At 35.8% G+C, this 12,275-nt stretch overlaps 1 long non-coding RNA gene across 1 annotated transcript; it reads left to right on the top strand.

The window, feature by feature from the left end:
- The first annotated feature begins 1,789 nt into the window (after nt 1-1,789).
- Nucleotides 1,790-5,482, top strand: LOC116249167 (uncharacterized). The gene is made up of 4 exons (XR_004171102.2): nt 1,790-2,027; nt 2,569-2,885; nt 2,979-3,031; nt 4,353-5,482. It is a non-coding gene; the product is annotated as an uncharacterized LOC116249167 (long non-coding RNA).
- Nucleotides 5,483-12,275: the final 6,793 nt, after the last annotated feature.

Here is a 12,275-nt window from a genome sequence, read left to right as displayed (position 1 = left end):
AATTGATTGGTAATTAATGTAAAATACTTGAATAGGAAGCAAGCATGTAAATTCAATCTTTTATCCGATTTTGCTACAAGCAGCTGAATTTTTGTAAGAAAATTTGGATCCAGTCGGCAACTAAGTTTAAATTTGTAGATCTCCTATTGATTCAAATGTTAGAAAACTATATAGGAGGAGGAAATTTGTTTTCAGAAATTTAATTCAAATTTAAGAAACGATGAAATTTGTTTTCAGAAAAATAATTTCAAGTTAATAAACACAACAACCTGGTTTTAAAAATAAGAAAATTTATTTTTCATTCTCAAAACTTTTTTCTGAAAACATATTTTCAGCCATCAAAGGAGGCTACCTTGGGAAAAGTGAACTGGTAGGAGAAAAAACAAAATAGAAAAGGAAAAATTTATTGACTTTAACAAAACAAATAATCAAGTCAAGTGGTTTAGTTGAGTTGAGAGAAGTAGATTTTAAATCTGGTCGCTAATAAACTCGAACTCAGCTGGACTCATATAAAGTTACTGTGCAAAACCTAGCCCCCGGCGGGTGGAGGGTTTCCATCAAAGAAGATTTTTATGTAAAATGTTATTTGCGGGACATTAATTTCTAAAGTTTTACTTGTATGCACCATAACTGAATCAAAGCCAAGCACCCATTTCCCCAAAATTGGGTCGAATTTTCTTTTTGTTTGTTTTCCGCCAAGTTTTCTTGTCTAGTTTTTGTTTTCCTTTAAAATGAATCCACCGATAAATATTTATCTATGGTTGGAAGTAAGAAAACCGTCTAGAAAATAGTTTTAGGAGAAATTTTTAATTTATTTGTTCTGCAATTTTATAAAAATTATGCAGGACATATCATAGGGTTAAAAAATTCCAAAAAGCTACCATCATTTGAAATTAGGCTACGAATATTGAACGCTTTGAAACTTTTTGTTCCAAATATGACATAATCGTTACCACCATTCAGATTTTTCGTCAATGCTTCATTTAACTTAAAACTAATATATGGTTTCACATGTAAAGATAATGTTAATTAAAGAAACAGCAATTATTTACCTACATTTAACTTAAAACTAATATATGGTTTCATATGTAAAGATAATGTCAAGCAAGAGCTAAAAGCATCTTGTAAATGCATTTAGTGGTTTTTTGTTTCATATGAAATGAGAAGCTTGTTTGGAACCCACAGTATATCGACATAATGCGGTAACACTTGTTCAGCAATTTTCTTTCTAATCATCATCTTAATGTGCATTTTGAAAGAATGCAACGTAATAGTCTTCAAAGTTTAAAGCTACATGTTTAGATAAGCGCTTTTGGTTGTTTAGATAAGTTTCTACGATTTTACAAAATTTGAAATGTTTAATTTCATACCAAGTTTCTCGTGAATTATTAGTTAGAGATACTGGAAAATCAATGTTTATAAGATTTTTTTAAATAAATATTTTTCACAAATCTGTCTAAATGAAGCGCTTAAACCGAGCAAAAGAATCGACCGTTGCCCCTATTCACTTCCTTTCTATTTTCGTTTTTCGATTACGTTCCATTGCTTAAACATTATGATCATGTTACGTTTGATGCAGTGGAAATTCACTCAGAAAAAGAAATTCAAATTTTTTAAAAAAATTTCTTCCCATCAAAAAACCAGGGGCCGAACCTAAACCCGTGCTCCAAAGAAAAAAAAGTGACGAAACCATTTCCGGAATTTTTTTTTCGGATTTTTTTTTCCGCCTGAAAGGTAAAAAATTTGGAGAAATATTTTTTTACCGGTTGGGCTTCTCCTCGCCTCCAGCCTCTCAAACGAGCCTCGCTCAAAACCCTCTTAATCTCTCACTCGAAACCCTCGCGTCTTGTTTTTCATCCAACCTGCCTTCGTCACGCCTTTCCCCTTCTCTCGCTGCTGCTGCCCAGATGCATCCGTCGCCAGCGTTCTTCCTCCTGCACAGCGCATTCTTCCTCCTGCACAGCGTTCTCACCAGCGGCTTGATTTGGGCATCTCCTCACCAGCGCAGCGTCTAGCAGCGGTGAAAGGTATTTCTCTCTCTCTCTCTCTCTCTCTCAAGCTCTTCCTCCGCCATTTTCCCACCGTCCATTGCAGCCTGTCATCTCTGTCTCTCTCTTCTTGTTTCGCCTTTCTCTCTCTCTGCCATTTTTCTTCACTCCTACCAGTATTCCAACTACTGTGCACAATTCCGGATTTCTCCCTTGGATGTGGAAAAACTTGTGTTTTTTCTTATATTTGAATAGTTCCTTTTTTTCTATTTGATGCTAAAGAAATGGAATGAGGGCAAAGCGCCCATTTGCCTTGCGATTCTGATCGACTGTTTTCGATTCGACTTCTTCTCTCTTTCAATGGCAAAATTGGTCATGAGGAACGGAAAAATTTTCACCCGTTTCCCTTGAATGCATTGAACATCTGTTTTTCTTTTCCCACTGGTTAGCAACTTAGCATCATCGCAAGCTCTCCACATGATAGAAAGAGAACGCTTTGGCGTTAAGTTCTGGACCCATCTGCTGCTTTATCAGATTTGTCTTTTTTTCATTTGAATTGGATTCCAATTGTCTATGCCAGAGATTTCCCCCTTTTGCAGCCGATGCTTCCGCTAAACCAGATTGGTCATCTTTTGGTCCCTGCTTCATTGTTCATTTGATCGATTGGTCACCATCTGTATCCTACCATAAGAGGCGTCACTCGCACATTACTGCTCATCTGTGGAAGATCATCACTTTGCTTTGAACAACCGAAGGCTTTCCTTCCTCCTATGCCTGCATTCTCCTTCAAATCAAATTGGGCATTATATGCTAGCTGCTCCCTTACCACATCTCATTATTTCCCAGTGCCTTTGGTTGTAAAGAAGCAATTTGTAGAGATTTAGGGCAACAACAAAGGTAAACATTGCCTGGAGTCCCCTTCTCAAAACTATTTTATTTGTTTAATTAATCTTCTGGCTTGAGACTCATCTTTGCAATTGTTCCCTGTAGATCTGGGACATTTTTCTAAAGCATATCTTGCAAAAATTTGGAAGCACCAACTGGTATGATATCATTGTGTTATTTCCTATAATTTTTAGAATATATGTCATTTCTGTTCTACTTTCAAATATACTGTTTGAACCATTGGATGGCTTAAATTAAGTCGCTGCTGGTGTTAAATATGATGACCCATTCTCTTCAACTATCTTGAGATTCTATTATTAAGAAAGAGTTAAATAAGTGATTTCTTAATCATGTGTTTGACCAAATTTTAATTGTCTGAAATGTATTTTGATTGCCAGAAGCTGAGATCATGACATTCAAGGACACTTGATACCTATTTGGGGAATTTTAAGCATTCCCCTATCCAAGCATTCTCTTATCCAGTAAATGTGTAATCTGCTGGAAAATGTTACCACCATTTCCATGTAATAATACTAGTAGAAACATGACCACGTTTTTTAAGTTTCATTTTTCCTCGTCATACATATCATGATATCCAAGGTTACTCATAATGACCAAAATAAAAACTAAAGGTGTATTAAGCAGCTTCCTAGAAAAGTTTTATAGTAGGAATTCTATGATCAAGTGATCAACTGTCATAGAGAATTTAAGATGTTTCAGTAGCCATCTTATGGCTCAAAGTGAACATTTGAATATTTGTTTTACTAGGAGAAACATGATCATGTTCTTAGCCACTGTATATTACCTAGATGGTTCTTGTTGATAAGATCTGGGCGTCTAAGTTGGTTCATCTGGTAGATCATTGGAAGGCTTCTGTGAACTATAGGAATTTTACCTACTTTGTCAAAAAGCATTTCTTCGACAATGCCTTCAAGTGAAGAAAATCCCTTTTCCAGAATTTTTGTGGGAGTCTGAAATGATTAAGATCAAGGCACAGGATCTCTAGTCTAAAGAGGTATATAGAGTCTCATTTTCATTATGTTACTATGGGATTTCATTATTCTTAGTGGTTATTTGGAAGAGCAAGTGAGCATCAAAATGATGGAGCATGATTAATTTCATATTTGTATCATTAAAAGTCTATAACCCCCTGCATATTTTAATTATTTTGTAAAAATACCCTGCGTATCCCTGAAATGCACCTTTTTTGGTCGACGGCTTGGTCCATTTGCTTGTCTATTGCTTCAGATAGCTTGTTTTTTATTGGTAGGTCTTGCATTTCTAATGCTATGCAATTTGTTGGGCTAGTTAACTTCGTGATGCTAAAGGAAGGAATTTCCAACATCAACCTATATATTTTATATATTTATTTTTCTTGGCAGGATCATGCCTGTTTGCTCAGTCCTTGTTCTCAAATAACTCAAGCAGTGCTTTGTAATTACACAACAAATGGCTTATTTTGGAAACTTTTTCTTGTAGAGAAGTTGCAGACAAGAAGAACATATTTGTTGCCGAGTTGCATCAACAAGTTATTCTATTCTTAAAATTTAGGCAGTATATACACAATTCCATGTACTAATCTTTCTGAGCTGAACTCATCTTGGTGAGCTGATTTTGCTAGACTGCATGAATCTGCAAACAGATCAAATTGGAGCTGTTCTACACATGGGATTCTGGGTTCTTTTTCAGTTGTCTCACTCAGGAGCATCATAATAATGTATTCTAATGGATGATCCTGATGGATTCCTGATTGCACCCTTTCTTGGTAGCAGGTTGCTTATGAAGCACAGAAATGTAGATTGAAAGTACTAAACACGTATCCTGACTGATGGATAAAGTAAAGTGCAGATTAATCTCGATGATAAGAGGGAAAAAAAGGAATAAAACTGGAAGTATATTTAACTGATCCAATGGAACGTCATCGGCCTAATGAAGTCTTCAATATATCATCTTGGTGGAAGGCAAATGAAAGTAAATATAAAGTTTTATCCAAAATGGCTTGAGATATATTGACAATCCCTATATCTATGGTTGCATCTGAGTCTGCATTCAGTATAGTTGGAAGAATCTAATGATTATCGATGTTCAACCACTCCTGAAACTGTTGAAGCACTAGTTTGTACACAGAGTTGGATTCGTGATAAAGACAATTCAAGCGAAACGTAAGATGTTCATCACGAATCCAACTCTGTGTACAAACTAGTGCTTCAACAGTTTCAGAAGTGGTTGAATATCGATAATCATTAATGATTCTTCTAGCTGTACTGAATGCAGACTCAGATGCGACCATAGATATATGGATTGTCAATATATCTTGAGCTATTTTGGATAAAACTCTATATTTACTTTCATTTGTCTTTCACCAAGGTGATATATTGAAGTCTTCATTAGGCCGATGACGTTCCATTGGATCAGTTAAATATGCGTTCAGATCTGTGCGAAGTACTTGAGGAGATGCGGAACTCATGTAATATGTCTCGAAAAAGCTCTCTCTTCAAATTCTATAATGGCATTATTTGCATTTTTATTTTATTCATCGTTTGAACCATATACATTTTTGTACTCAGCATACAATTCATGAAGACTGCTCTCTACTCTTTCATATTGTATCATTGCATCAACTTCATTTAAATTGTCAATCACATATTTTAAATATTCAAATTTAGATCGAGAATCTAAGACAAATGCAATTTCAAATGGCACATTGTAGTAATTTTTTCGATATTTGTCAAAATTTTCTTGCATTTTGTATGTTAATGACCTTATATAATCATTGCCTGCCACATGATGTATACGCAAATGGTTGCATACCTTTTATATTTCTTCAAAAACCACATTCGGTGTTATGTTTCCAATGGTAAAGAAGATATTTGTAACATTATAGCATAACTTTAAAAGTGGGCACAAGGAAGTTGCATAAGATCATTCATCATCAGAAGACAAATTTATATGATTGGGATTTACATAAGCCAAATGTTGAAATGCATTTTAGAATCATGCATTTCTTAACCAAATATATGTAAAGTTCCATCGAGTTGGAACGTCATAGGTTAATTTTCTTGTGACATTCAAGTCCATTGTTCTTATACAATTCTTAAAAGAATATAATCACTTTGTTTATCTCTTTATATATTTAACATTTTCACGAATTTTTGAAACCATAAGATTTAGAATATGTGCACAACATCGAATATACAAATGTTGCCCTTTTACTAAATAAGGTTTCTTCTTCCTAAGTTCCTTTTCAATGTAGTTATTGCACTATTATTCGTCGAACAATGGTCAGCAGTAATAGAAAATAACTTTGACAAAATGTTCCATTTAGAGATGCATTCTGCTAAAACTTCTACAAACTATTTGCATTATATATGTGGTGGAGGTACATGTACAAAATTGAACATATGAGATATGAGCATGCAATTTTTAATATCTATCAATATATTGTCTTGTCACGCATAGATAACTCAATCTTCGATGTGTAGTCTGCATATCAAATGTCAACGAAACTCGCTCGTAGAATCATTTATAAATCCTTCAAATCGGGTTTTTCTCAACATTAACATAATTTCTCTTTTTAACGTTCTTTTATAAAATGGAACAAACATTGTTTTCCAAACTTGAAGAAGGTTGTTATGATATTTATATTATGTCAAATTGAACGAAAGATCATATGCTATTGCACACTTTGACATCGACTTTCTTATAGACTCCATGTCAAATTTTTGTATATATAGTAAAATTGCACTAAAGTCACTAACTGCAAGTAATAAAATTCTTTGTTTTTCTTTCTTGATTTGCCTATTTAAACAAAAGTTTATATGTCGACTTAAATGACTAGTTCCATTAGCAGTGCATCATTTCAAACGTTTTCCACAACGTTTGTATTTGACAAACTCTTTTTCCTTATATTTAAGCAATGTAAAATCAATCTATACTTTTGAAGTCCTTTTTTTCTTGGAGACAACTTCTCTCTTGGTAAATGAGTATGATTCGATTGCTTTCATAATAGGAGTTGGACAATATTATTTATCAAAATAACTAGGCGACATAACTCACATAAGTTGAAATGACACATATAGATAAAACCAAGACAATAAAAAAGAACAATAAAATGCACAATAGACTTATTGAAAATGTTGATGAACAATAAGTCAATAACTAGGACAGAATAAGTTGCAACTTATTGAAAGAAACAAACATACCAAAATAGAGAGAGGTTAATTAATCAGTCGTCTAAAATACTCAAACCATCTATCAAACAAATAGTTGAAACACTTTGTTAGCCAACATAACTCAATAAAGTACCATTGTTCATTTCATAGTAAAATATAGAATGCATGTATTCCTGCAAATGGCTCTCTTTAATAGTTCAATGAAACTTAAGAAGCAAAGTGGATGCATAACATTGTCAGTTGTCACACATAAACCTTGTGGTGGAATCTAGCATTACAATTATCTTGGACTCAGCCCCCAATAGTTGTCACATGCATGCTTATCATTAAATTTTGCGATGAGCTTCGTATAGCTCTCAGACAAAAACAAAACGTCCATGAGAAATAGAGCTCACAAGTTGGCCATCGAAAGAATGATTGCAGGAATATGTTCAATTGACATACAGTAAAATGACAATGATAAATAAATCTTACATAAGGCAGAGGCTAGACCAAGGTTAAAGAAATGAAGATCACCTAAAGATGTAACATGATCACACAAGGTTTCTTAACCATATGCATTAAATAAATCTTACATAAGGCAGAGGCTAGACCAAGGTTAATGAAATGAAGATCACCTAAAGATGTAACATGATCAGACAAGGTTTCTTAACCATATGCATTATTTTTGACAGTCCAATTGTGCAAGTTCATATGACTGAGTTAACAAATGCAGTTGGAAGGGGGGAAGAAAAGGAAGGAAAAAGACCAGGAAGAAGAAAAAAAACTAAGATGCAAAGACGAGGTATGTGTGACTACGCAGAATCCAGACTATGTAGATTTTGGAAGAATGGAGATACCCTCAAACAACACAAGGAAAAAGATGGTCCAATGATGTCAATGTCTCCCAAAAGATCGAAGGACTTGCTGCTGCATTCTGGGCACAATGTGGTCCGACAAGTTGTCCACCAAATTTTAAAAGAAAGAATTTATCCAAAAACCATGACACTTACAAGTTTATTCCACACGGTTCTAAACATTGTGAGTTGTGCATCGACCTCCTGTGATCAATCACTTGGATAGTCCACCTTACACCATGAAAAACATTCATGAACCCTCAATGCAAACAAACGGGGGCCTCTGAAGCACGAGCTATCCAAAAGACAGAAAGTGGATCATCGTATCCTTCTTCATCGCAAGATAACCCTCCCATCGCAAGATCCCCCCAGGTTTCTAAATAAGTCCGCAAACACCCACAGGTATCAAGACAAACAACAATGAGAAGATTTGAGTTTCAATAGATATACGAAAATGCTATACGACTATCAATGAAGGGATTAGTGAGAGAATCCTCATAAATTCATCAAAATTGAACACCCATAAAAGCACATGTTGGATTCTGGTTTGAATTCAGAACTCTCAAAGTTCCTAAATGATCTGAAAGAATACACTAATAGGAGATCCACATGAAACAAAAAATGCAACTGACCAACGACATAGTGAGCCAAACTGCAGGAGACAAACTACAAAGAGCAATATGAAATGATGAAACCACATGTAAACTGACAAAAATCTACCACTAGTAAACTGGTACAAAAACAGCACGGTTACATTTAGAGAACCTCATAGAAACCCACATGCTGTGAATTTGGGGAAAACCTCACAGAAAACGGTCTTCTTCTCTCTTTTCCTTCAGCCGATGCTAGACGGAGAGAGATCAGAGATGTAGAGAGAGGGGCCGGCGGCCGCCAATCCAGAGAGACTCGAGAGATACCTACAACTAATATACACTATGTTACTATGAGTGATAGCAAGAAGGAGAGATAGAACATGGAACGTCAATATGCGGTTGAAAAACCAACCTTCGGCGGTGATGGCGCCGCGGTGAGTCGGTGACGGCAATGTGGCAGTCTGTAGTCGCAGAGCTGATGGCCGATGGCCAACTCCCAACAGGGAGTATCGAAGAAGGCTGTCAAAAACCAGTCTCGCTGCACTCACAGAGCCGCAGAGTAGAGGAGAACGATGGGGTGAAATAAAATGGGAATGAAAGACATGAAGGCTGAACTCTTAAGAATTGAATGTGACAATCTTTCGTGGATGTGTGTCTAGGGAGTATCGAAGAAGGCCGTCAAAAACCAGTCTCGCTGCTCTCGCAGAGCCGCAGAGTAGAGGAGAACGATGGGGTGAAATAAAATGAGAATGAAAGACATGAAGGCTGAACTCTTAAGAATTGAATGTGACAATCTTTCATGGATGTGTGTGTCTGGGTTCAATATTTGCTCCTTTTTTATTATCTTTACTTTGAAAATTGAAAGGCATCATTTCTAGAGCATCGACAACATTGATGCGAAAAGAAACCTAAAGCTTGTACGGTAGTATGTGTAAATCAAGGCCATATTACAACACAAACACTCAAACTTATGAGTTAAATTTAATCATTTTTGAACTATTTCAAAGTAAAAAGTTGACATCATAATTCCAGGCTTCCTAAGGATAGGAGGATTTAACCAATCCCCCTTTGTTCTTGAGAGATACTTGGCCATTTCATTACCAAACTGCTCATCCATACGTGGAATAGATGAAACCCGTCAAACCTAGTCCGTGTTGGGTGTGACAAGTTCTCCATTGTTTCCTTTGTCTCAGGAGAGGTAGACAATTTGGGACAAGATATTAAACTTGACCTATTATTCCATATTAATGTCTTCAACTTGCATAACCTAGACTTAGGGTACCTTTTTTCGAAAGCACCGGTCGATTTGAACACTGACGTTTTTTGAAAAGTTGACTAGTCATGTTTCTTAGTTAGGTATTCTACATGTCCAGCATAGGTAAAGGTTTTTGGTTTGATTTGTTTTCAGTAGGATCATATTCTGGTTTAGTTAGACTTTTTTTAGTTTTGTTGAGCTCGGCAATTGTTGCTTAGATTTTATAGTAGTTCATTCTTTTTCTTTTTCTTTTTTTCTGCTTTAGTGGTTATTTATTATAGTGCTTATCGTATTTAGTTCTCACTTTAATTGTGGCATGGATTTGTTTAGGAGCCTTGTTGACTTAGATGCTTGGTTTTCATTTTTCAATATCTTCACTCAATTTTTGATAAATAAAATCTGAAAAAGTTCGTGGGACTGCTGGTTGTGTCGCTGATATGGTCATTAGGAAAAATTGTTTTTGAGGTGTGCTATTTTTGTTCTACTTTTAGAAACTGTGCAATGAAAAATCCTAAATAAATACCAAAATTTGTTCAACAAATTCTGATTTTATGTTTTTTAAAATAATCTATTTGCATATATCCAGAAAACACTTAGGGGGTGTTTGGCGACCCGCTCGAAAACCGGGTTTCAAAGGAAAAAAACCTTCAAAACATCGTTTTCAGGATGTTTGACTATGCACCAACCTGGTTTTCCTTTAGGTTTTGCATAACCTGACAAGGGTTGGGAACTTGGGGGGGAGGGGTGTCGTTGTTTTGTGTGTGATTGAACTGTTGTAGCTTCGTTGTTGTGTTTTGCACTATTATTTCTCATTCTGCTGATAATCTTGTTGTCCTTCTTCAGAGGCAACAATTAATGATTTATGTCTTCTTGAGCTGTTAATGATTTATGTCTTCTTGAGCTGTCTATTTTCCTCGTTTTGGTGTTCATCATTTGTTCACTTATCTATTAGCTAGTTGCCAAAATAGCTCTTAAGTAAACTCTGTCCATCTTGTGGGCTGTGAACTACATTGGTTCCTGGGGTCTGCGTACGTGCAGTCTTTCACTGCATGTTATCATGATTGGGGCATTAATGTCCAGTGGGGAATCTATGGCTCTTTCAAGGTACTCCCCTTCTATTGCCCCATTTATTATAATTTTTGGTATGAAAGCTCTATGACACAAAATGCAGAGGAGAAATTCTCCATTTATATGCACTTCTGGCCCAGGTTCATCTTGGGGTTCATCTTTGACCACAAGACTTCAAGGTATTTACATTCTTACATCTGCTAGTTTAATCACAACATCCAGGTTTGGATTTTACAATCCCATGTTTAGCAGTTAATAGGAAGTCCACTATCACACATGAAAAAGGGAATAAATAGAGTTGCAAACCAGGATTGATACTTTTAAGTGCAGATTTGTTTGATGTAAATGTGAAAGCTAATTTTGATCTACATGGCCTTTAACTGAGTGAGGATGCTTCAATTGTTAGGTCTCAGTGGACCTGGGTCCTTACCTAATATAAATGGAGTAAAAGCCACGTCTAGGCGGACTGAATTCTGAGGATATGAATGGGTTAGACTGGTATTTAACTCAGGCTTTACCATGTCCAATCTATTTTTCAGATTCAGGTGAGGACATGGCTCTAAATTTTGGTAATAAATTCAGATTCAACTGGGTCGAAATTTGAAAATTTAGATGGGGATGAGATGCTTGTTGCATCATGAACATGTATCCGGGACACAACAAACTGAATACAGATCATGTCATCTTGATTCTGTTTCTAAAAAAGCCAGGACTCAGATCAGTGAGTGAAAACAGACCATTGACATCCTTACTGGACTGGCTGCAGGTCCGACTTGTTGGTGGTCCTAGCTGTAGTCGATGCAGTTGAAAATCTAGCTGGTCTACGGATAGATGCAACCTAAAGGCTCGTCCTATTTTTAATTTTTCAAAGTAGTGTAGAATACTTTGTTGTCTTGTGGTTTCCAATTTATCTCAACTTGTTTTCTTAGGAAGGCAAGACAATATTCTTATTATTTCCTTTTAAGGTTTGCTTAGGGAACAGTTTGATGAGTGTTCTTGTGGATGTTCGTTGGTTTTGGAACAGCCAATTCAAAAGGCTTTACTTTCCTTGCGCACAGTAGTTTGATATAATTTTCTACTGCCAAATCAAGTTTTTATTAGTGTTCGTCACAATGTTATGGTATCCAAATCGATTTGTGTGAATTGACGTAAATCTTGGCTGAATAATGCTGGCTGCAAAAGTTGTCTTTGCAGTAGGCATTAGGTAGGCAAGGACTTGCACAAAGATAGGCAAGTAGTGTCTTTGTTTGTTTGTACCTTCTGTTTGTTAGCATTGGTAGGAAGAAGCTACACTGAAATCTCCTGACCTGACCTGCAGGAACAGATTCCAAAACTATGGATTTTTGGGTGACCTTACTTGAATAATTGATTTGTTTGGCTTCCCAAGATTTGTTACCCTTTGTCCCTAACTTAATTTTACTGTAGGGAATCTGATTTGATCCAGTGGTTGCAAAATTCATGTTGAACACAGAGTCATA

Source organism: Nymphaea colorata, chromosome 1 (assembly GCF_008831285.2).
Source record: "Nymphaea colorata isolate Beijing-Zhang1983 chromosome 1, ASM883128v2, whole genome shotgun sequence".
NCBI classification, from domain to species: Eukaryota; Viridiplantae; Streptophyta; class Magnoliopsida; order Nymphaeales; family Nymphaeaceae; genus Nymphaea; species Nymphaea colorata.
This window is presented reverse-complemented; position numbering and strand designations above follow the sequence as displayed.